Source organism: Rhinatrema bivittatum, chromosome 1 (assembly GCF_901001135.1).
Source record: "Rhinatrema bivittatum chromosome 1, aRhiBiv1.1, whole genome shotgun sequence".
NCBI classification, from domain to species: Eukaryota; Metazoa; Chordata; class Amphibia; order Gymnophiona; family Rhinatrematidae; genus Rhinatrema; species Rhinatrema bivittatum.
The window spans coordinates 381,160,047-381,182,299 of NC_042615.1; positions in this window are offsets into that span (position 1 = coordinate 381,160,047).

Below are 22,253 nucleotides of genomic sequence, written 5' to 3' on the forward strand. Positions count from 1 at the left end.
TCTGCCTCTTTTGTGCTTATAAGCAAGCAGCATCTGTGTGCACACCACACACCACACACCTTTCATTAGTGCATTGCAAGGCACCTTGATAGTGGGCAGTGGGTAGGCATTACTCAGTGACATTAAATCCATAATGTCAGGGAAAGCTAGATGTAGTCAAGTGATTGGGACTGGCAGAGGAGGCACTTCAAAAGACACTAGTGCAACTCCCCCAATAAAGTTAAAAAGGCACCTGTCGCAATTGAAACTCTTTGTAGGGGCTGGCAGTTCCATCCCGAAAAAAATGAAATCTGACTATGATGCTTCACCATCGCCACCACATGTTTCTGGCCCTGTTGTTTTGGAGGTGAGGGAAGGGGAGGCAGAGTTATGCCAGACAAAATGTCGACACCAAAAAGCAGCAGGGGGACAGAAGTCTCGATTAATACTTAGCGTTGACAAGGTAGCATAGTCACTGTTTGCTTCTGATTCAGATGAAGAATCTTCTTGTGTGGGATTCTCATCAGAAACAGAAGTAGTAATAGGTGAAGAATCTTCGGGAGGATCAGTTAGTCCTGTCTTAGCCTCCACTTCAGTGCAGCAGGGGAGAGATGAAAGTGATGATGATGAGGAGGAGGAAGAAGAGCAGTCAGCACAGGCACAGAGGGTGACTGAGACCCCTGACATTGCTTCTCAGGGTGCATCCACTACCTCAGCTCCAGTGGCAGCTTCCACCCCCAAGGCTTTAGAGAGGGGAGGATCACGAAAGACATCTGTGATCTGGAGCCACTTTAAAGTGATGGAAGACCCGCATGTTGCTCGGTGTAATTACTGTGCCAGGGATATTAGCAGAGGCAAGCAAATGGGACATCTATCTAATTTTGGCATGAACCATCATATGAAGAGGCAACACCCAACAAGATTACTGCCATCTGGGGATGGTGGCAGTACCAGTCGGGGGACCCCTTCCAAGCAGTCTGCAGTGGTTCAAAAGCAGCAGAGTCAGCCCACGCCCTCATCCCCTTCTAGAAGTCAGGTGGCAGGCCAGCAACCCCCTGATATATGGCAGAAGTGACAACCCACCATGGAGGAAATGGGGTGGAGTGTGGTAACGCTATCCCGGGGAAGGAGGCAGGCAGCCTCAAAAGTTGTAACCAGGACCATTGGGGAAATGATTGCCCTTGATGACCAGCCCTTGCAGTTAGTGGAGAATGTGGGTTTCAAGCGTTTTCGGAAGGTCGTACTTCCAAATTACAAAGTCCCCTCCAGAACCACATTTAGTAGAAAGGTCATCCCCAGTCTGTACAAGCAGTGTCGCAGTCGCATGCAAGCACTGCTAGCTAAGGCAGAGGGGAGAGAGTGCATTTTACCTGCGATATCTGGACCGCCATGAATGCTGCACACTCTTACCTCTCTCTGACAGCAGACTGGTGGGACCTGTCTGAGGCAGGGGCAGCCAGCAGCTCTATTACTGAACAAGTATCAGGGTGGAGGTGGGCTTTACTGCACACCCACCTGACGGACCAGGCCCATACCGCAGCCAATATTCTAGCATGCATCAGTCAGATGCTGGAGGGCTGGCAACTACATTAGCAAGACAGGAAAACTCAGGCAGGGTTCTTGGTCTCAGACAATGGTGCAAATATGGTTAAGGCAATAAACGACGGGCGCTTTAAGAACATACGATGTTTTGCACCCACTCTGCACCTGGCAGTGAAGTCAGCTCTGGGGTTGGATTCCATTGACAGAGAATCAATACCTGCATAGGTTAATACAGAAGTGCAGGAACATAGCAGCGCACTTCCACAGAAGTGTCAAGGTGGGGCAGGTTCTCCGACAAAAGCAGACTGATATGGAGATGCCTCACAAGCGTCTCATTCAAGACATTGCCACCCGGTGGAATTCCATCTTTATGATGCTGGAGAGGTTAGTGGAGCTGCAGACACCCCTTCATGAACTTTCTGGTACAATGGACATAGGTGTGCAGAATCCCCTAGGGCATCATGATTGGTTAGTCATGAATCAGCTGGTAAAAATCCTGCAGCCCTTCAAGGATGTCACGGAGGAGCTGAGTTCCAGAAGTGCCACCTTGGCTCACATCATCCCTATAGTTCATCTCCTGGATGAACATTTGGCAGCCTTTAAACAGGAAGAGGGAATGACAGTTGAGGTGCTGGATTGTCTGGCCGTTTTGTAGCAGCAGCAGGTGAAAGAGATTAACGCATTTAACACAAGACTGCACATACATGCTCGCCACAGTCTGTGATCCCCGTGTAAAAGGGAAACTCGCCCTACAGTATGATTGTCTCTTATTGGTGAAGGACCTGCTGTTAGCAAAAGTCCATGAACAGGAGCACCATAAGCAGAGACAGATTAGGCTTGAAGCAGAGGTGGAAACAACGGGCACTTCAGAGAGTTGTGCTGCTAGCCCAAGCTGGAGCAGTACTGTGTCAGCGACTGATAGTACCTCCTCCTCCACTTCAGAACGCCCAAGGCATGTTGCCCATAAAAATTCATCTGTTGTGCGACGGGCGAGAGAGAAAGCAGCTGGCATGAGTGACTCTCAGCCCACCCAAGCAAAGGAGACACCAGCACAGCTGTCAGTGACACGGTATCTCGAAGAGCCGATAGAAAACATGCAGACAGATCTGCTGGTATATTGGGCATACAAGTCCACTGTCTAGCCACACCTAGCCAAAGTGGCTCAGTGATATCTGTCATGTCCACCAACCAGTGTGCCCAGTGAACGTGTCTTCTCAATTACAGGGGATATCATGAGCCCTCACTGCTCAAGGCTGGCACCAGAGTTGATGGAAATGCTAGTGTTTTTGAAAGTAAACCTGCCTTTGCTTGGGTTTTCAAATTTTCCCTGTGAATGGCAAGATTAATAAAAGCAATTGAAAGCCTTTCAGCAGCTCCAACTGCCTCCTATACTCCAGATAATATAAGCAATGCAGCATATGTTCCTGACCTCCAACGCTGTGCCTGACCGTCCACTGCCCAGGCCGTACGTCCCTACAAGGGCCTGACCTCAAACGCTGTGCCTGAATGTCCACTGCCCAGGCTGTACGTCCCTACAAGGGCCTGACCTTAAAGGCTGTGTCTGACCATCCACTATCCAGGCCTTATGTTCCTACAAGGGTTTGACCTCCATTGCTTTCCCTGTCCATTCAGGCTTTATGTCCCTAGGTAGGCTTGACCTCTGTCCTCGACAGCTGTGCCTGTCTGTCCAGGCCTTGTGTGCCTAGAAGGGTTTGACTTAGATTGTAAGCCCTCTGGGGATAGGGAAATACCGACAGTACCTGAGTGCAATCGACTATGAAGTGCTGGAAACATTTGAAAATAGCAAGATAAATAAAGAAAGAAAAATACCTGCTGTGCCTGTCCATGCAGGGTTTGTGTCCCTAGGTAGGCTTGACCTCTGTCCTCGACAGCTGTGCCTGTCTGTCCAGGCCTTGTGTGCCTAGAAGGGTTTGACTTAGATTGTAAGCCCTCTGGGGATAGGGAAATACCGGCAGTACCTGAGTGTAATCGACTATGAAGTGCTGGAAACGTTTGAAAATAGCAAGATAAATAAAGAAAGAAAAATACCTGCTGTGCCTGTCCATCCAGGGCTTGTGTCCCTACAAGCTGTGGCCTTGATTGCTTTGCCTGTCCTTCCAGGCCTTGTGTGCCTAGAAGGGTTTGACTTAGATTGTAAGCCCTCTGGGGATAGGGAAATACCGACAGTACCTGAGTGTAATCGACTATGAAGTGCTGGAAACGTTTGAAAATAGCAAGATAAATAAAGAAAGAAAAATACCTGCTGTGCCTGTCCATCCAGGGCTTATGTCCCTATTTGTGCTTGACCTCTGTCCTTGACTGCTGTGCCTGTCTGTCCAGGCCTTATGTTCCTACAAGGGTTTGACCTCTGTCCTGGAATGCTGTGCTTGTTTGTCCAGGCCTTATGTCCAGTCCTAACGGCTGAACCCTCGTTGCAAAGGGAAATCTCAGTCTCTGGCAATTAAAACTAGTAATCCTTCACAGCATGGATCCTTAAATAAAACAAACAGTTTTCTTTAGTTTTAGGGCAGAGAAGAGAACTTCCTCCGTCTTGTTTATGAAGTCATGATCTGTTTGCAAATGATTAAATCCTAACAATTTGAGCTATTATACACTCTAGTGGCCAATCCATTCCAGGGAGCCCTTTCCTGCTCAAAGAAATGGAACTCTCCCCGGTGTTGCAGCCTATCTCTTAGTACCTGTTGACCCATGTTCAGAAAGAGAAAGATCCCCAAGCAAAAGACTGTGGCAAACACAGTGAGACCATGCTCACAGTAAGACCTTGCTCCATGTCACCACGCTTTGAAGGCTCGTGCTCCACTCTAGTGGACAACCCATTCCAAGGAAGCCCTTTCCTGCTCTTAGGAAAGGGAACTCTCCACGGTGTTGCAGCCTATCTCTTAGGACCTGTGGACCTATGTTTAACCGCTGTTCACATGGGACCCTGCTCCATGTCACCACGCTTTGAAGGCTCATGCTCCACTCTAGGGGACAACCCATTCCAAGGAAGCCCTTTCCTGCTTTTAGGAAAGGGAACTCTCCCCGGGGCTCTTGTTTGAATATTTGCTACTACCACCAAAATCGGCACCCGCAGATGCTCCACTCCACCCAGGCAAAGTTCATCATGTTTCAGGTCCTAGCACTCGTGTAAGACTCCCTGGTCCCTGTTTCAAGACAGGTCGGGTGCACAGTATGCCCAGTTGACAGTCCCGCCACATTCTAAGCCTCATCTTGTCTTGCCTCCTTGTCTTTCCCTTATCAAACCACTGCAACATGACTACCTCGGCTCTGCCAGCCTGTCTTGCCCCTATCAACGTTCTGCCAATCTGCCTTGCTGCCAATCACCAGATGGCTCACTCAACTCCTTGTGGTGCTCTTGCCACTATCATGGTTCCTCAGTGTGTTGGTGCTAGTCTTTCTGCTTACTATGTTCCCCCTTCATTGTGCTGTAGGATGTCAATGCCACTTGTCTTGCCACTTTGCCTGTTGTGCTGCCTTCGAGGGTTCATGCATCTGTTATTGGTGCTCTCTTTTGAAGCTGTGGTGTGTTTTGACACTATTGCTGCTGCTTTGTGCCTCTGTTAAAGCACTCTTGCCACTTCTGGTACCCCTTTGCACCTTTACAGTGCCTTAGGCTATTCATGCCACTTTGCCACAGTCTAAGTATCTTGGAGCTCTTTTGTTGTTCTGATGATTGGTCCCCAGAAGTTTCATCAAAATTGATAATAAAACCCCAATTCTGCAGCCAAAAATAGGCTGGAAATCCTTCCCCCATTGACTTTAATGGGAACCAGAAAATGAATTCACGTATTAACGTATCGGGGCGCCATACGTCCGAATGCAATGGAAATGACCCACAACGAATACGTATCACGAATGCAACGAAAATTTTCTGGCTGCACATCCCTAATCTATGCCTAGGCAAGTCCTAGGTTTTGGGCTGAGGTCTAGGCTGAGGCATCGGAGTTGTGCTTGGGCATAGACTAAGATCCCTGCTTTGGGTCTCATGCTACTCCTTAGGCAAGGCCCCAGCTTTGGACCTAATTCTAGGCCAAACAGATGCCTTTTTTTTAAATAGATTTTCAAAACAAAATGAGATTCTGACAAAATTTCATCAGAATTTGACTCTTTCCATTTTGAATATGATCTAAAACAAAATAGGAAATTTTGTCTCATTTCTTATTTTGTTTCTCATGAATGCCCATCCCTAATATTAAGTAAACTACTACAGTAACATTTAACTTTAAAAAGGGATACTAAAAGAGAGATGTTAAAATGACTAATATTATTTTAAAAAAACTAAACAGATTAGTTGTGAAGGATAACATTTGCTTGAGGCATAAAGATTGTTTAAAAATGCTATCATAGAATCTCTACACAAATGAAAAATCCAAAAAATGTTAGACACTGAGAAAATAACAAATTTTTTAATAAGTCTAATGCAAATGTGGAAAAGGATTGTGTAATAACATCTGGGGAAACCTCATATAAATGCCTTCAATAGGCTGCTGATGCCTTGCGGGCTAATACAACTTCAACCCCATGGCTGTGGATGTTGAATGTGTTATAATCATTGGTACCTCCAGAGCATATGATGCTTTTGTGGTTTATAAAGCTATCACTTGTGGCAGGTTGTGCTCACTGTTATGGTGCCAAGATCAAAATATTTTCATGCTGACTGTGTATCATTCCCTATGATGCTTTTGTGGTTATAAAGCTATCACTTGTGGCAGGTTGTGCTCACTCTTAAGGCCCTCCAGAGATTCCTTGGCTTTGCTAATTACTATCGCTCTTTTATCTACCATTACTCCACTCTGACTGCACCACTCACAGCCATGACTCAATGGACACCCGAGGCTATGACGGATTTGCAGGATCTCAAGGCCGCCTTTCTTAAGGAACCCTGTCTCCGGTACCCGGATCCTACTCGCCCGTTTGTGGTTGAGGTAGACGCTTCCAACATCGGCGTTGGAGCTGCACTAAGTCAGTACTCCACTACTCATATGCTGCACTCCTGTTCTTTCTTCTCAATGATTTTCACCAGCGGAACACAATTACGCCATCGGGGACAAAGAACTGCTGGCCATCAAATTGGCGTTTGAGGAATGGTGCCCCTGGCTTGAAGGGGCACAGCATAAGATTACCGTATACATGGACCATAAAAATTTGGAGAATCTGTATCAGGCCCAGCGTCTGAACCACTGCAGGCCCACTGGTCCTTCTTCTTCACACGATTTAATTTCGAATTACGTTACCGTCCTGGCAGTAAAAATGGTCGCGTTGACGCCCTCTTGCAGTCATTCGTCACTGAGGATGTACCGATTCACATAGGCACATCATAGATCCCGCTAGGGTCATTCTCTCAGCCACCTATCCAGTGCCCCAAGGAAAGACTATGATTCCTCTACGACAGAAGGTGCTGCAGTGGGCCCACCACTCTCTGACCTCTGGACACCCAGGTCATGCCAAGACACTTTCCACCCTTCTATGCTACTACTGGTGGCCCACTATTCGAAAGGATACCCAAGCCTACTTCGAATCCTGTCCTACATATGCCCATCATAAGCCTCTAGCTGGGAAGCCCTGGGGTCTCTTGCAGTCACTCCCTGTTCCAAGCTAATCTTGGACCCATATCGCCACTGATCTTATAGTGGACCTGCCCGTCTCCAGTGGGAAGAACACCATATGGGTCACTGTCGATCTCTTCTCTAAGATGGCACATTTTGTGGCTCTACCTGGCCTCCCAACAGTGCCCCAGCTGGCCAAACTGTTTTTTCAGCATGTGTTCTGTCTCCACGGTTTCCCCAAACCTATTCTCTCTGACCGTGGTGTTCAATTTACTGCACATTTCTGGAAATCTCTTTGCAAGAAGTTGGATATTTCCTTAGACTTCACTTCGGCCTACTGCCTTCAAGCCAACGGCCAAACTAAGAGGACCAATAGGACTCTGAAACAATTTCTTCGAGCCTACGTGAATCAATGGGAGGATGACCGGGCCAACCTTCTGCCTTGGGCGGAATTTGCATTAAATTCTCATGTGTCCACGTCCACCGGTTCATCTCCTTTCCAGTTGGTTTATGGGCGCCAACCTTTACCACCACTTCCTCTCCCGCTGTCCGTGGCCTCTCCGGCAGCGCAGGCAACTAAGCAAGAAAATCACCAACTATGGCACAATACCCAGAAGCTGCTCGAACGCACTGCCCAGAGACCAAAAAGGGCCTTCGATGCTCACCATCGCTCAGCACCCAGTTTCAACCTGGAGATAAAGTGTTGCTTAGCGCTAAGTTCATTCGCCTCAAACTGCTGTCAACACACTTTGCTCCTACGTATATTGGCCCCTTTCCAGTATTACACCGCCTGGGTCCTGTTACCTACTGACTTCAGTTGCCCTCCTCACTCAAAATTCACAATGCGTTTCATGTTTCCCTGCTGAAGCCTCTGATTCTCTCTGGATTTTCTAAGAAAGCACCGGATCCCGTACTGCTATCCTCCGAGGCTGATGTCACCTATCAAGTCCGAGATGTCCTGGACATCCGGAAACATGGCAGGAGATGAGAGTATCTCCTGTCGTGGGAGGGCTTTGGGCCTGAAGAAAACAGCTGGGAACCCATGGCCAATATCCTGGATAAGGATCTCACTCGACAGTTCCATGCCAAGCATCCTCACAAACCCAAACCCCCAGGGTGGGGCCTTAAGAGGGGGGGATACTGTTATGACTGTCAGTCACAGACAGCTGCGACCGCATGTACTTACTTCCTGCACTGCTCTCCTGCCCTCCCTGAGGCTGCTTGCGGCCCGGGCCAACTTTCACCACCACATTCCCCGGGACTCCTCATGGCGGCCTGGATGCCGCCGCCATCTTCCTTGACTTCGGGCCTTCCTAGGTGCGTGCTTGCACCACCGGGCCCTCCTTTCAAGCCTCCTCAGCGGGAACCTCGGGGGTGTCTCCGGTTGATGATATCATCAGACCGGTGTATTTAAACTCCACCTTTGCCCTCAGCTAGCCGACTTGGAAACAAGTTCCGTACGTCTTCAACTACTGCTTTCTGTTCCTAAGACTACGTTTTGGGCCTTGGATACGAACCCTGTCTGGTACCCGCTCCTCGGGTGCCAGTACATGCACCGGGATCTCGCTCTCCTTGCCTACCCTGCTTCTCGGGGTGGTTCTGCGTCTCCTGGGTTCTATCTTGCAAGGCCTCCAGTTCCTCGGGACTACCTCTAGGATACCTCAACTATTTGTGAGTTCTACTAGGGACTTTCCCGCTCCTCGGGGTTGTGCCCACATCCTGAACAGGACTAGCTGCGCCTCCCACTCCTTGGGACCACGCCTTCATATAACAGTGATTGTCAGAGCTTCCTTGCTCCTCAGGGTAGGGCTCTCCGGCTTCCCTGGGACTTGTGCGCTTCCCCGCTCCTCAGGGTTGCACCTACGAATGACATTGGGACTGCCTACACTTCTCCGCTCCTTGGGTGGTGCTACATCATCACTAGAGGCTCAGCTCAGGCTTCCCTGTCCTGTGGGCTGGCCTACGGCATTACATCATCATCCTACGATGTGCAGCTCCTCCCTTCAGGGTTGCCCTTCAGACTACCTCCTGATTGGTCAAGCCTCACGCTCCCCACTCTGTGGTCTGTCTGGTATTCCTTCCCTCAGGGTCCCTGCCCAGTCATTGCTTCCAGTCTACTCTCACAGGGGCCTCTCCTGGTGCCACAGGATCTCTCTATTGCCTCACCCAGAGCTCTCTGCTGTCTCTGACCTCGCCTCCTGATGGTGTAGACCTGTGAGGTTCCTTCCCACAGGTAGTAACAACTTGTACCTCTGGCCAAGGGTCCACATACCCACAAATCATAACACAAACCTTTTTCGAACTCAGCTATACTTCTAGCTTGAACCACATTCTCTCACAACAAAATCAATAGCTTAATTGCACATTGACTGACAAAAAATATGTAAGGAACATCTGATTTTTCCTTACTAGAAGGAGTGTACCAACTAGCATGGGGAGGTTCAGAGAAAGTTTAGTGACAAGAGGTTTCGATTTTACTCCCCCATGTGGGAATGCAGATGGTGTGTTCTAGCTGTTCTTCGCCACCAGGCACCATCTTAGGAGTGTGGATTTCCTGAAGGCAGGAGCTCTCTGCCTCCTGTTATTTATTTGTGCTAATTTATTTTAAAAGGGCTGTCTGGTTTTTCCCTTTTGTGGGTCAGTTTGTCAATCTGACCTACTTGGAAATTGCTTTTGTTCTTTTAATCTACTTTTGGAAAGTTCCCTTGTGAGACCCTTATGTGGACTGTTCACAGAGGACTGGGGCATCTCTATGTGTGGTAAAAATAAGGGTAGGGAAGATTCTGGCAGAGTTCGATCTCTCCTCTATGGGATAGGCCTAATAGTTGCCTGATCCAGAGGACTTTCAACCTTAAAAGATTTGTCTTTTGTGCTGTCTCCTCAGTTGTGAGGCAAGGAAGATTTTCCTCCCTTCCTGTTTCTGGTTTGTTTTACCCTTTTTGTAAAAGACTATTTTTGTTCCATCTGGAGCTGACTGCTCCTTGGTTCCAGGGAATCATTTTCCATTCTATTGGGAAGAGGTGTCTTTCACCTAGGATGAGCCTGACGAGTGAAGGTTTTCATCCAAGAATTGGGATCCTATCCCTTTCTAGAGGGAAAGGGTGAAAGTATTCAAGGACTGTGTTTTCCATTAACTTATGTGTGCTACACGTGAGAGGAGAGTGCCCCTCTGGTATTTCATATGAAGAGCTAAAGTACATAAGACGACTTTAAGAAAGGTATGAGAATTGGGATTTACATTCTGATAAAATACAGAGACTTTATTCTAACCACTTTACCATGGGTCGAGCCTGGGCTAAAATTAAAAATTGGAAGGAGGTGTAAGATTTCTTCTAAAGCTGAGTACTTGGACAAAGAGGATATGGATTTCTAAGAAACTGGCTTCCAGTAAATTAAAAGACTTTACTAGATGAGTGAGGTTACAAATTTATTAATCTTTCTTCTGCCTATATGTTCATTGACTTAACATAAATTCTGAATTGAGTGCCATAAATATTCTTCAATCATTACATCAACTATCATTGCTTCTGTGTGATTTTTGGAGGCAAAAGACTTTGACTATTATCAATGCTGCTTACAGAGGAAGAAAAAGGATTGGTACTGTTTTAACTGCAAAAGGGCCTTGAGGTTATGCCCCTCAACACAGGGAGCCCTAGCACTCAGATGTTAATGGTATCCAAGAAGGAATAGAAAGAAACTGAAAGTAGATAGAGTCCAGCTCTCTTCCAATGTGCCCCTGGCTGCAGTCTGAAGGATCTGTCCCACCTAGAGATTACAAATACTTTAAAAAAAATTTGATTTAAATCTAGCTAGTTTCATAAAATGTCCACTAGTATATTGTCGGGCTCAATGGATCATTTGTCAATGCCAGAATATGAAAACCTCTAGCCTCTGTGCTTTTCAGGCAGCAAACAACTCTCCTTGTTTTGCCTGGGCCCCTCTCTAATTACATTATTACATGTATTTGGCTTTAGGCTCTAGTAAAAAAATAATAAAAAAAAAAAACACAAAATAAGTCTTTAAACTTTAGCTTTGGGCAACTTCCCAACTGGAAAACATGGTCAAGGGTACAGGACAGAGTAACAGGAGTTTTAAGTCCCCAATACAGGATAATCTGTACAAAATCACTGTGGCCTACAGTAGATGATGGCAAGGTTCAAGTAGTTTATTATTTTTAAGAAAAACTACAAAGAAGTCTCACTCTTTTTTTTTTTTTTTAAAGAAATGGCCCTTATTCCCCTGGACTTGACTGTTCTTTTCTGTTTTGGTTTATTTCTCTTCTCATTTCAAATTGCCTGATTCAGAAAAAGTTTTTCCTCCATATGTCAACTAATGGGAAAAAAACTTAGTCCTCAATTTCCCAACAGACGTTTTCAGAGTTATGCTGTAATTGATTCATTCTTTCAGCATAAGCAGAGCATGACTTGAAACAATGCTCCATTTTAGCTTTTTCCTATTGTGCTTTTTTTTCTGGTGTTTTCTCTTTAAGCTATTATCAGAATGAAGACATATGAAAGGAAAAAAAGACTTCATTTGTTTATGGATCTTTCAAATTGAGCCAGTTTTTGAAATGTACCAATGGCAAAATAAATTGTGTTTATCTCTCATAGCTCGGTTACATCATATGACATATTTGCTACAGATAAATTGCTACAGAAACATCTTTTTTAAAATGCACATACCAGTTAGTAGGGATGTGAATCGTTTTTTGACGATTTAAAATATCGACCGGTATATTTTAAATCGTCAAAATTCGTTAGAGCCGCGATACAATAACAATTCCCCCGATTTATCGTCAAAAAATCGTAAATCGGGGGAAGGGGGAGGGGAAGAGGGAGGGCGGGAAAACCGGCACACTAAAACAACCCTAAAACCCACCCCGACCCTTTAAAATAAATCCCCCACCCTCCCGAACCCCCCCAAAATGCCTTAAATTACCTGGGGTCCAGAGGGAGGGTCCCGGTGTGATCTTTTACTCTCGGGCCTCCGGTGCGTTGTAGAAATGGCGCCGGCGCTACCTTTGCCTTGTCATATGACAGGTCAAAGGTAGCGCTGGCGCCATTTCTACAACGCACCGGAGGTCCGAGAGTAAAAGATCACACCGGGACCCTTCCTCTGGACCCCAGGTAATTTAAGGCATTTTGGGGGGGTTCGGGAGGGTGGGAGATTTATTTTAAAGGGTCAGGGTGGGTTTTAGGGATGTTTTAGTGTGCCGGTTTTCGATTTACACGATATTTAAAAAACCCAAACTGCGACGATCCGATTCCCTCCCCCTCCCAGCCGAAATTGATCGTTAAGACGATCGATCACACGATTCACATCTCTACCAGTTAGTATCATGGTTCCACTGTGCAGTAGTCATGAGACTTTATATAACACTCCTTTTCAAGTTTAAAAAAATGCTAAACCCAGAGCCAAAGTCTTCTATTTGATGGTCCCATATTCTGGAATGGGTTTCCACAAGAACTCCAATTGGAATCAAATTACCTTAGTTTTAGGAAAATGTGAAAACACACCATATGTTTTTTAAATTTGCTTTCCTCAGAGACAGAGGGAAGAGTGAAAACTTCAATGAATGTGACACTACTGCCTGAGTCCAGTATTCTAGATCTTTTATATTCAGTTTTTGTGTTTGATTATGTTATGTTATCTTTGTTGTCATTCATTTATAGTGGTTTTCTTTATTGTATTTTTAACTAATATGTTTTTTTTTGTTTTCTTTATTGTTGGGATTTGTTTTTTTATTACTGATATTTAGTTGGTTATGCTTTTGTTGTATGGTACACTGCTTTATAAGAGGTGCCATACTGAATCAGACCAAAGGTCTATCTAGTCTAACATCTTGTTCCTGAGAGTGGCCAGTCTGGGTTTCTTGCAGATCCAATCCATTCATTGTTGCTCATTCCCAGGGATAAGTGGAACTTTCTCAAGTCTTCCTGGCTAATAATTGTTTATGAACATTTTTTCCAGTAACTTGTCCAAACCCCTTTTAAATCTCTGGAAACAAATTCCACTGTTTGATTGTGCATTGAGTGAAAAATACTTTCTCTAATTTGTCTTAAATTTGCTACCTATTGATTTCATGGAGTGTTCTCTAATCTTAGTTGAAAGGGTAAATAAGCATTCCCTTATTTACCTGTCCCACTTCACTCATTATTTTATAAACTTCTTTCATATCTCTTCTCAGCCATCTCTACTCCTAAATGAAGAGCTCTAACCTATTTACCCTTTCTTCAGAAAGAAGCTGCTCCATTCCTTTATCTTAATGATAACCCTTCACTGAAGCTTTTCAAGTTCTGCTATATCATTTTTTAAATATGGAAACCAGAATTGTACACAATACTAAGGATGTGCAGAGTCAACATTTTCATTTTGGTTGATTTATTCATTTGTAAGTCACCACCATTTGTTTCATCAGTTTCAAACAAAAAAAAATGTTTATTCATTTCATTTCTTTTTTTGCTTGTTTCCCATTAAAATCAATGGAGGAAGCAACACAACCTATTTTGAGCTTCAAAACTGGGGTTTCCTAATCAATTCTAATTAAACTTGTGCAAAGAAAACATCAGAAGGGGAAAAAGAATGTCATTGAATAGTCTATGTCAATGCAGCACTAAAACATATCAAGGACCCACAATGTGGGAAGACACCACCAGCAGTGGCAGGACCTCTCCAAGGCACCATCAGAGGAGCAAAGCAGCAACAAGAGTGGCAAGAATACACCAAGACTTTAACATAGAGCACAATAACAGTAGCATGAACCCCCAAAGGCAGCAAGAGAGAGGCCATGCCACCAAGAGTGGAATGAACTTCCTAAGGCATAATGAAGGGGGTAACAAAGCGTAAAGATGGCAGGGAAAAAAAACCGCAGGCACTCATAGAGGGAGAAAGCAGCACAAAGAATGGCATGATGATTCCAAGACACTATGAGAGGTACAAAGCAGCTTCCCATAGAGGCAAGAACACCCCAAGTTATAGAGCCTGGGATATGGCATCATCAGGGCAAGACCCACAGGGCGATATATCAGGGGCCTGGCAGCTAGGAAGTGTTAACAAGACCCCCAAGGTGTAGCAGGTGGGGCAAGGCAGCTAAGGCAGAATAGCAGCAAGACCTCCAACATAAAAACATAAGAACATAAGAACATGCCATACTGGGTCAGACCAAGGGTCCATCAAGCCCAGCATCCTGTTTCCAACAGTGGCCAAGGTACTTTCAGTTATATTGTTGGGACTCCCGGCTGTGGCAACTCGCCCCAACACTTGGCAGGCTCCCTGTTCTCTGGTGTGGTGTGCCCCGGCTCTGAGTCAGCCACCGGCATGACCAGCAGGCGGCTCTAGACGCCGCCGACCTCCCTTCCGCCTATGCCTCCCTAGGCGCACGCAACTCAGCCCAACTCTTGAAGGGGCTGCGGCAGGAAACCATGGCCCAGACCCTGAAGATGACGTCAGGGCTGAGGGTATTTAAACCCTGGCTCAGTCCTCAGCTCCTTGCCTTGGCAACAGATCCTTCTCTTCGGAGTACTAGTACCTGATCTTGTGGTTCCTGATTCTGTGATTCCTGACTGTTCCTGTTGTTCCTGACTTCGTGCCATTCCTTATCCCTGGTTCCTGCTTCCTCTTCCTTAGCTTGATCTCCTGATTCTGACTTTGGCTTGTTTCCTCATCTCTGCTCGTCGGCTGCCCATCTTGATCCTTGACCTGGTACTTCATCTCCGCTCATCTGCTGCCTGCCCCTGACCTTCAGTCTGGCTCTTCGTTTTGCACCTTCGCTGCCAGCCTCAACCTGGATTCCTGACTCTGCCTTTGCTGCCGCTGAACCCGTCTTCACCGAGGAGACTCACACCTAAGACCTGCTGGCCCCGGTACCCAAGAGCTCAACCTGAGAGAATGAGGGCTGGTATAGGTGAAGCTCCAGCCGGGTCGTCTTCACCTACCCCACTTTCTGGTGACGAGGACCATTGGGGGCCAGTCCTTGGTGGTAGCACCAACTCTTGTCCCAGCCCAAGGATCCACAGCTCTAACAGTTTGCCATGGACCCAGTGGACCTGTTCGCCTCCAGGCCATTCCAGGCCTGGCTCAACATCTTCAGCAGCATTGTCTGGATTTTTTGGCAGCCACGGTTGAACACTTGGCCAACCATCTGGACTCTTCCTCCATGCCAGGGGCCACCCCTCCACCTTCTGTGACCTTACCACAGCCGTCCACACTGCTGCATCTCCCGGTGCCTCCTCGCTACTCTGGGGATCTGAAGCAGTGTCGTGGGTTTCTGAACCACTGCTTCATGATATTCTCTCTTCAACCCACTCAGTTCCCCAGCGATCAGGTCAAGACAACATTCATCCTTTTGTTGTTGGACGGCAAGGCCCTGGCCTGGGCCTCCCTGCTGTGGGAGCGCAGGAACTCCATTCTCTGAGACCATCCACGTTACATCCAGACTTTTAAACAAGTTTTTGGTGAACCAGGGTGTCAATCTACTGTGGCTTCAGAGCTCCTCCACCTCTGCCAGGGGCCTTGTTCTCTAGTTGAGTATGCAGTAGAATTCCGCACCCTAGCCTCAGAGTTGGACTGGCGAGAGGACAGCTTGCGGAGCATTTTTCCTGAGGGCCTGGCTTCCAGAATAAAAGATGAATTAGCTGCTTGAGAATTACCAGAGGATCTGGAGATGCTCATTGATCTGATGGGCTGAATTGATCAGCGGCTACAACAGCGGATGAGGGAAATGAAGCCTGGACGGTGGGCGGTTGCTTTGGCACCCTCCTTCTCTCGACCCCTGGTCTCCCTGGTAACCTCTGAGTCTGCACCTGCTCATAGTGAGGAGCCCATGCAACTCGATCATAGCCACCTATCACCTGAAGAGAAGCAGTGACGTAGGTCTCTCAGTGTCTGCCTTTACTGTGCCGGCAAGAGACATCTCCTGGCTCAATGCCCTGAGCGGCCGGGAAACTCTTGAGCCTAGGCATCATGGGGAGCTGACCCTAGGCTGCATAAATCCTGCTCCCGAATGTACTGTTCCCATGACACTCCAGTACTCCGGTGGATCCTTTTCAACTTTAACCTTCATGGACTCCGGGGCTGGAGGGAACTTTATCCTAGCAGAACTAGTGAAACAGCTACAGCTTCCTGTGGTCAACTGCACCCCTCCACTGCTAATCTCATCCATCCAGGGAGATCCTCTGCCAGGTCGAGTTACCTCTTGTACTGCTCCTGTCGTCCTCGGCACCGGGGTGCTTCACGAGGAGGAGATATACTTCTTTATACTTGAAAAGGCTATCCACCCGGTGGTGTTAGGACTTCCCTGGCTCCAGAAACATACTCTCAGTCCTCATATCAACTGGGAGACCCTGAAAGTAGCCTCCTGGGATTCCAACTGTTTCTCTTCTTGTCTTCGGCACTTACCTTGGCCTCAACGTCTGCTAGCCACCACCACCTGATCTTTGCCAGCACAGTATGTGGACTATGCTGATGTCTTTTTGAAAGAGAAGGCTGTAACTCTCCCAGAGCACTGCCCTTTTGACTGTGTGATTGACCTTCTGTCTGACACTGTGCCTCCGAGTGGCTGGGTTTACTTGCTGTCTCTGACCGAGACCCAAGCAATGTCGCAATACATTCCTGAGAAATTGGAGAGAGGATTCATCCTTCCTTCCTCTTCCCTGGCAGGGCCAGGCTTCTTTTTTGTAGCCAAAAAGGACGGCTCCTTAAGACCATGTATTGACTACCATGGGCTTAACGCAATCACTTGCCAGGACAAGTACCCAACTCACAGCTCAACAACTCCACACTCTCTGGTATACCACACAGGCTAACCTCCAAAAAGCCACCTATGCTGTCAAGCAGACCACGGACAAACACCATCATCCGGCCCCTCTATTCAGACCCGGGGACTGGGTGTGGTTAAGTATGCGCTATATATGCCTTCGAGTGCCCACCATGAGACTAGCTCCTAAATATATTAGACCATTTTCTGTCAGCGAGTGGCTGGAACTGGTCTCCTATCGTCTATGCCTGTCTGCTAGCTTAAGGATACACAACTCCTTTCATGTGTCCTTGTTAAAACCCTTTGTGCTCTCTACATTCCACTCTATACCTCCAGACTCCAGATGTCTCCTCTGAAGAAGATCCAGTCTATCAAGTTAGAGAGATACTGGACATAAGACGCAATCACAGGTGTTGGGAGTATCTGATATCCTAGGAATGATTTGGTTCAGAGGAAAACTCCTGGGAGCCAGCCTCAAACATCTTGGACAAGAACCTACTTCAGCATTTTCATCGAGGGCACCCCAACAAGCCTGGGCCTTCTGTGAGGGGCCGTAAAGGGAGGGTACTGTTGGGACTCCCGCGGCTGGTCACCCCACCTGCCCCAATGCTCAGCAGGTTCCCTGCTCTCCGGCGCGGGGCACCCCGGCTCCGAGTCAGCCACTGGCATGGCACCATGCAGCTCTAGATGCCTCCGACCTCCCTTCCATGTGCGCCTCTCTAGGCGCGCGTGCATGCTCGGCTCAGCCCGACTCTTAAAGGGGTCGTGGTGGGAAACCACGGTCCGGCCCCTGAAGATGACATCAGGACTGAGGGGTATTTAAACCCTGGCTCAGTCCTCAGCTCCTTGCCTTGGCAACAGGTCCTTCTCTTTGGAGTGCTAGTTCCTGATCCTGTGATTCCTGATCCTGTGTTCCTGACTGTTCCTGTTGTTCCTGACTCCATGCCATTTCTCGTGCCTGGTTCCTGCTTCCTCTTCCTTAGCTTGATCTCCTGGTTCTGACTTCGGCTTGTTTACTTGTCTCTGCTCGTCTGCTGCCCGTCTTGACCCTTGGCCTGCTACCTCATCTCTGCTCATTTGCTGCCTGCCCCTGACCTTTGGTCTGGCTCTTCGTTTTGCACCTTCACTGCCAGCCTCGACCCGGATTCCTGACTCTGCTTGCCACTGGATCCGTCTTCACCGAAGAGACCCACATCAAAGACCTGCCGGCCTTGGTACCCAAGGGCTCAACCTGAGGGAACGAGGGCTGGTATAGGTAAAGCTCCAGCCGGGTCATCCTCTTCTGCACCGCCTTCCAGCGATGAGAACCATTGGGGGACGTTCCTCGATGGTAGCACCAACTCTTGTCCCGACCCAAGGGTCCACAGCTCTAAAATATGTTTCCATTCAAACGGAAATTCTGGAAAGCCCAGCAAAGGTAGATTGATTTTAAAAAAGCCCAATTTTTCCATCAACTTTAGCTACAGACTTAAATGATGAGGGTTCACAATGTTCCCTGCCACTGAGAAGATACATTCACTGGGTAGCGTAATTGGTAGGGAGTAACGATAATGCTGAAGCACCTTGGCCATGTCTGGCCAGGCTGAGAACTTGTGTGCCAAATATGCCAATTAATTTGTACCCATGTCCTCGATGTGCTCTGTTAGATAATGTGTCACAGAAATTTCTGCTTGGGTTTCCTTTCCTGGGGTAGGACAATGACCTCTCTTGGCAACTGACATAGTTCAGTGGGGGTAACATATTGAGGAGGGGAGGAAGTGATGATACTACTCTCTGGGTGGCCACTCATTTCTGCGATATATCCCCGCTGCGCTTCTGCCTCTGATCCTTCACTTTTGCTCTGGTGCTTCTGTTTATGCATCCCTGCGCTTCTGCCTCTGGCACTCCTGTTTACATACCCTAGCTACCAGTATTTCCTTCATGTTCATGAGATGCTAGGACTGGAGAATGAGACTCTTTTACCTGTTGATCACAAACTGTGGCAAGCATGTAAGTATTGTTTTCTGTCAGAGGTTTCAGTCTCCCTTGCACCTGCTGCTGTAAGGAGTCCACAAAAAGAAGATCTCTACTTTTCCTCCAGAATATAAATTATAGGGATGACCCTACCCAGGGTGGCGATTCTGGAACTCAGATTCTCTGTGGCATCCTTGAAGAGCTTCAGGATTTCTATAGCTGCCTCATTACTACAGAATCAAGATGCCCCATTGGGTAATATTCACATCTACCTCTGTTTCCAGAGACAGATCATGAAGGGGTGTCTGCTGCTCCACTAACATCTGCAGTGTAAGATAGGCAGAATTCCAGCATGTGTAACATCTGGAATCAGACATTTATGAGGCATCGTGAATTCTTCCTACTTCTCATGGAGAAGCTGCCCACCCTTCACGTTTCAATGAAAATGCCCTACTATTTGCCTGCACCTATCTATCAGGTCCTTCAGGATTGGAATTCAATGTTCCTTTTGCCCCAGCTTCAGTGCATCCCTCACAGCCATGAGGAAGTGTGAAAAACAATGGATCCCCCAATAGCCTCCATTTTCCACTGCCCTTGTCATATTTTCCCGCTGTCTATCATAAACAAAAGACCTGCATAAAAACTCCTCCGTGTCCAGTCTAGCTGCCAACTTTCTAGCATCTTTCTGATGGCTGATAGGATATTGCATGAGGTGTGGCTGCTATCCATCACCTGGATATGCAACACAGATCACCTGCACCCTGCCTCAGGTAGCTCTCATTAGTGTGCCATTAGGAATGGTCATCCAGGGCAATCATTTCCCTGATGCACCTCATTACTACTTTCAATGCTGCCTGCTTCTTGCCCCAGGAAAGTGATGCAGAACTCCATGCCATTTCCTCTCTGGTGGGTTACCACTGCAGATACATGGCAGGAGGCTGCTGACCTGCCACCTGACTGGTAGAAGGAGCCGTGGAATCACTTTGGCAAAAGTCTTCTTCTTTTCATCCCCTTACCTATGTTTTTTGTTTTGAGTGGCAGAGGGGTCCCCAAGCTAGTACTGCCACCTTCCCCTGATGCCAATAGTAGCTTCTGCAGATGATGCTTCATACCAGCATTTGTGAGATGGTCTAGTATCTTCCTTCAATTGATGGCCTTACTGCAGTGAACACACTGAACAAAAGATGGGTCCTTCCTCACTTTAAAGGGATTCTAGATTATTGATGTCTTGCCTGATCTCTTCTCTGCCTCTTTGGGAGCAGATACTGGCACTAGAATTAAGGTTGTGGGTGGACCATGAGGAAAGTGACCAAGTCCTTGCTCACACTCTCTACCTGCATTGTCTGGTCTTCCTGTATCATCTGTCTCTATCACCTCAATGGAAGCTAAGCCATTACTGACTAGACCTCCCAAACTTTCTTCAGCTATTAGCTTTGGAATTCAGAGAATCCCAGATAAGATTTTTTCCTTATAATCAGTTTATTTATTATTTATTTATTCAAACATTTTTATATACCGCTTATACACAAAATAGTGAGCTAGGCAGTTTATAAATAACCATAATGGTACACTATACACAAAGTAGGACAAACCAGATTCCAAATCTAACAATGTGTATCAAATAAAGGAATCCCATATATTATATATGTTAAGACCTTATTTTTTATAATCTAATCAAACATTAAAAATATAATGAACTACCATATATTTTTATATAATTGCAAGAAATATATTATAATATATAATCATGTATGGAATTAAAATAATGCTAATCTGTCTAACTAGTAACATTCATTAAACAAATGATACACATGTCAGTTATATTAACAAAAGATATTCAATGATGACTAACTTAACAAATAAAAAAAAACAGAAATCTGAAACAGACCAAACAATTGAACAAATCCATTTGAAAACAACATTAGGCATACATAATAATGAATGATTGAAAGTGCCTATACGTCAGTTACAAAATACGTTTGAAGCTGTCCTTATAGGACAAGGCCCAGCAGCATGCATAAAGCCCCAGGATGCACGTATGTCCTGGGGCTTGAAAAAGGGGCGTGGGCAAGGCATGGGCAGGGAGGGCGTGGGCAGGGCGGTCCGGGGCAGGGGCGTGGATGAAGCCTCCAGGCACAGTGGCCATTTGCCACTGTGCTCGGGATCACGGGCCACCCATCGGCCGGCACGCGCAACCTATGCCTACCCGGAGGCAGGCGGAACTTATAAAATAAAGGTAGGAGGGGATTTAGGTAGGGCTGGGAGGCAGGTTAGATAGGGGAAGGGAGGGGAAGGTGGGGGGGACTGGAGGGAACGGGGAAAGCCATCTGGGCTCCCCTAGGGTTCGGTGCACGCAAGTTGCACTAGTGTGCACCCCCTTGCGCACGCTGACCCTGGATTTTATAACGCATGTTATAAAATTGGGCATAGATTTGTACATGCCAGGTTGCACGCACAAATCTACACCGTCGCGTAGCTATTAAAATCCGACCCTTTATGAAATACACATACATATAAATTTCAAGCACTCAAATCAATAGGGATGTGAATCGTTTATCTGACGATTGAAAATATCTTGTCAGATATTGGGGGGTCCCTGATAGCGATAGGAACCCACGATTAATTTTGTGGGTTCTCTTCTCATTATGGGGGGGGGGGGGGCGGCGGGTCTTTTTGTGTTACTTTTAAGTAAAAGTAACACAAAAACACAGCCCGACCCTTTAAAATTAGTTCTTTAGTATCCCCCCCACCCTCCGGACCCCCCAAAATTTTTAAGCACCTGGTGGTCCAGTCCATTTTTAAAGATGGTGCCGTCCGTCCATTGCTCCTACAATGTGAAAGGGGCCAGCCAATGTCACTGAGACCCTGTCACATGCTAAGGGCAAAGGGCCATCGGCGCCATTTTGTTTACTGGCAGCCGATGGCCCGAGAGTGGGAGAATGCTCCCGGGACCAAGCTGCCAAAGATGCTCTGGGACATTCTCTCCCTGCAAATTCACGTGAGGAGCCTCTGCCCTGAAGACGTCCCACTTGAAATGAGAAAGAGCATCTGCAATCAGGTTCAAGATCCCTGGCACATGTCTTCCTCGTATGGTTATATTCCATCTCAAGCATAAAATTACCTTCTCCCTCAGCAAGACCGACACCCTAGGGCACTTTGCAGCCTGTTTGTTAACCACCTGAACCACCCCTAAATTATCGTACCACCACACTACTTTCTTATTGGACAACCCTGTACCCCAAATGGTCAAAGCCACTATGATCAGGAAAAGCTCCAGGAATGTTATGTTCCTCGTTAACCCATCAGATACCCACTGCTCCAGCTACCACTCTGCTCACCACTTCCCCCGAAAATATAAGCCAAAACCGGTCGCACCAGCAGCATCTGAATACAATTCCAAGTCCTTATTCGAAATCTCTTCTTCCTGCATTATGCAAACTCCATTAAAGGGATTTAAG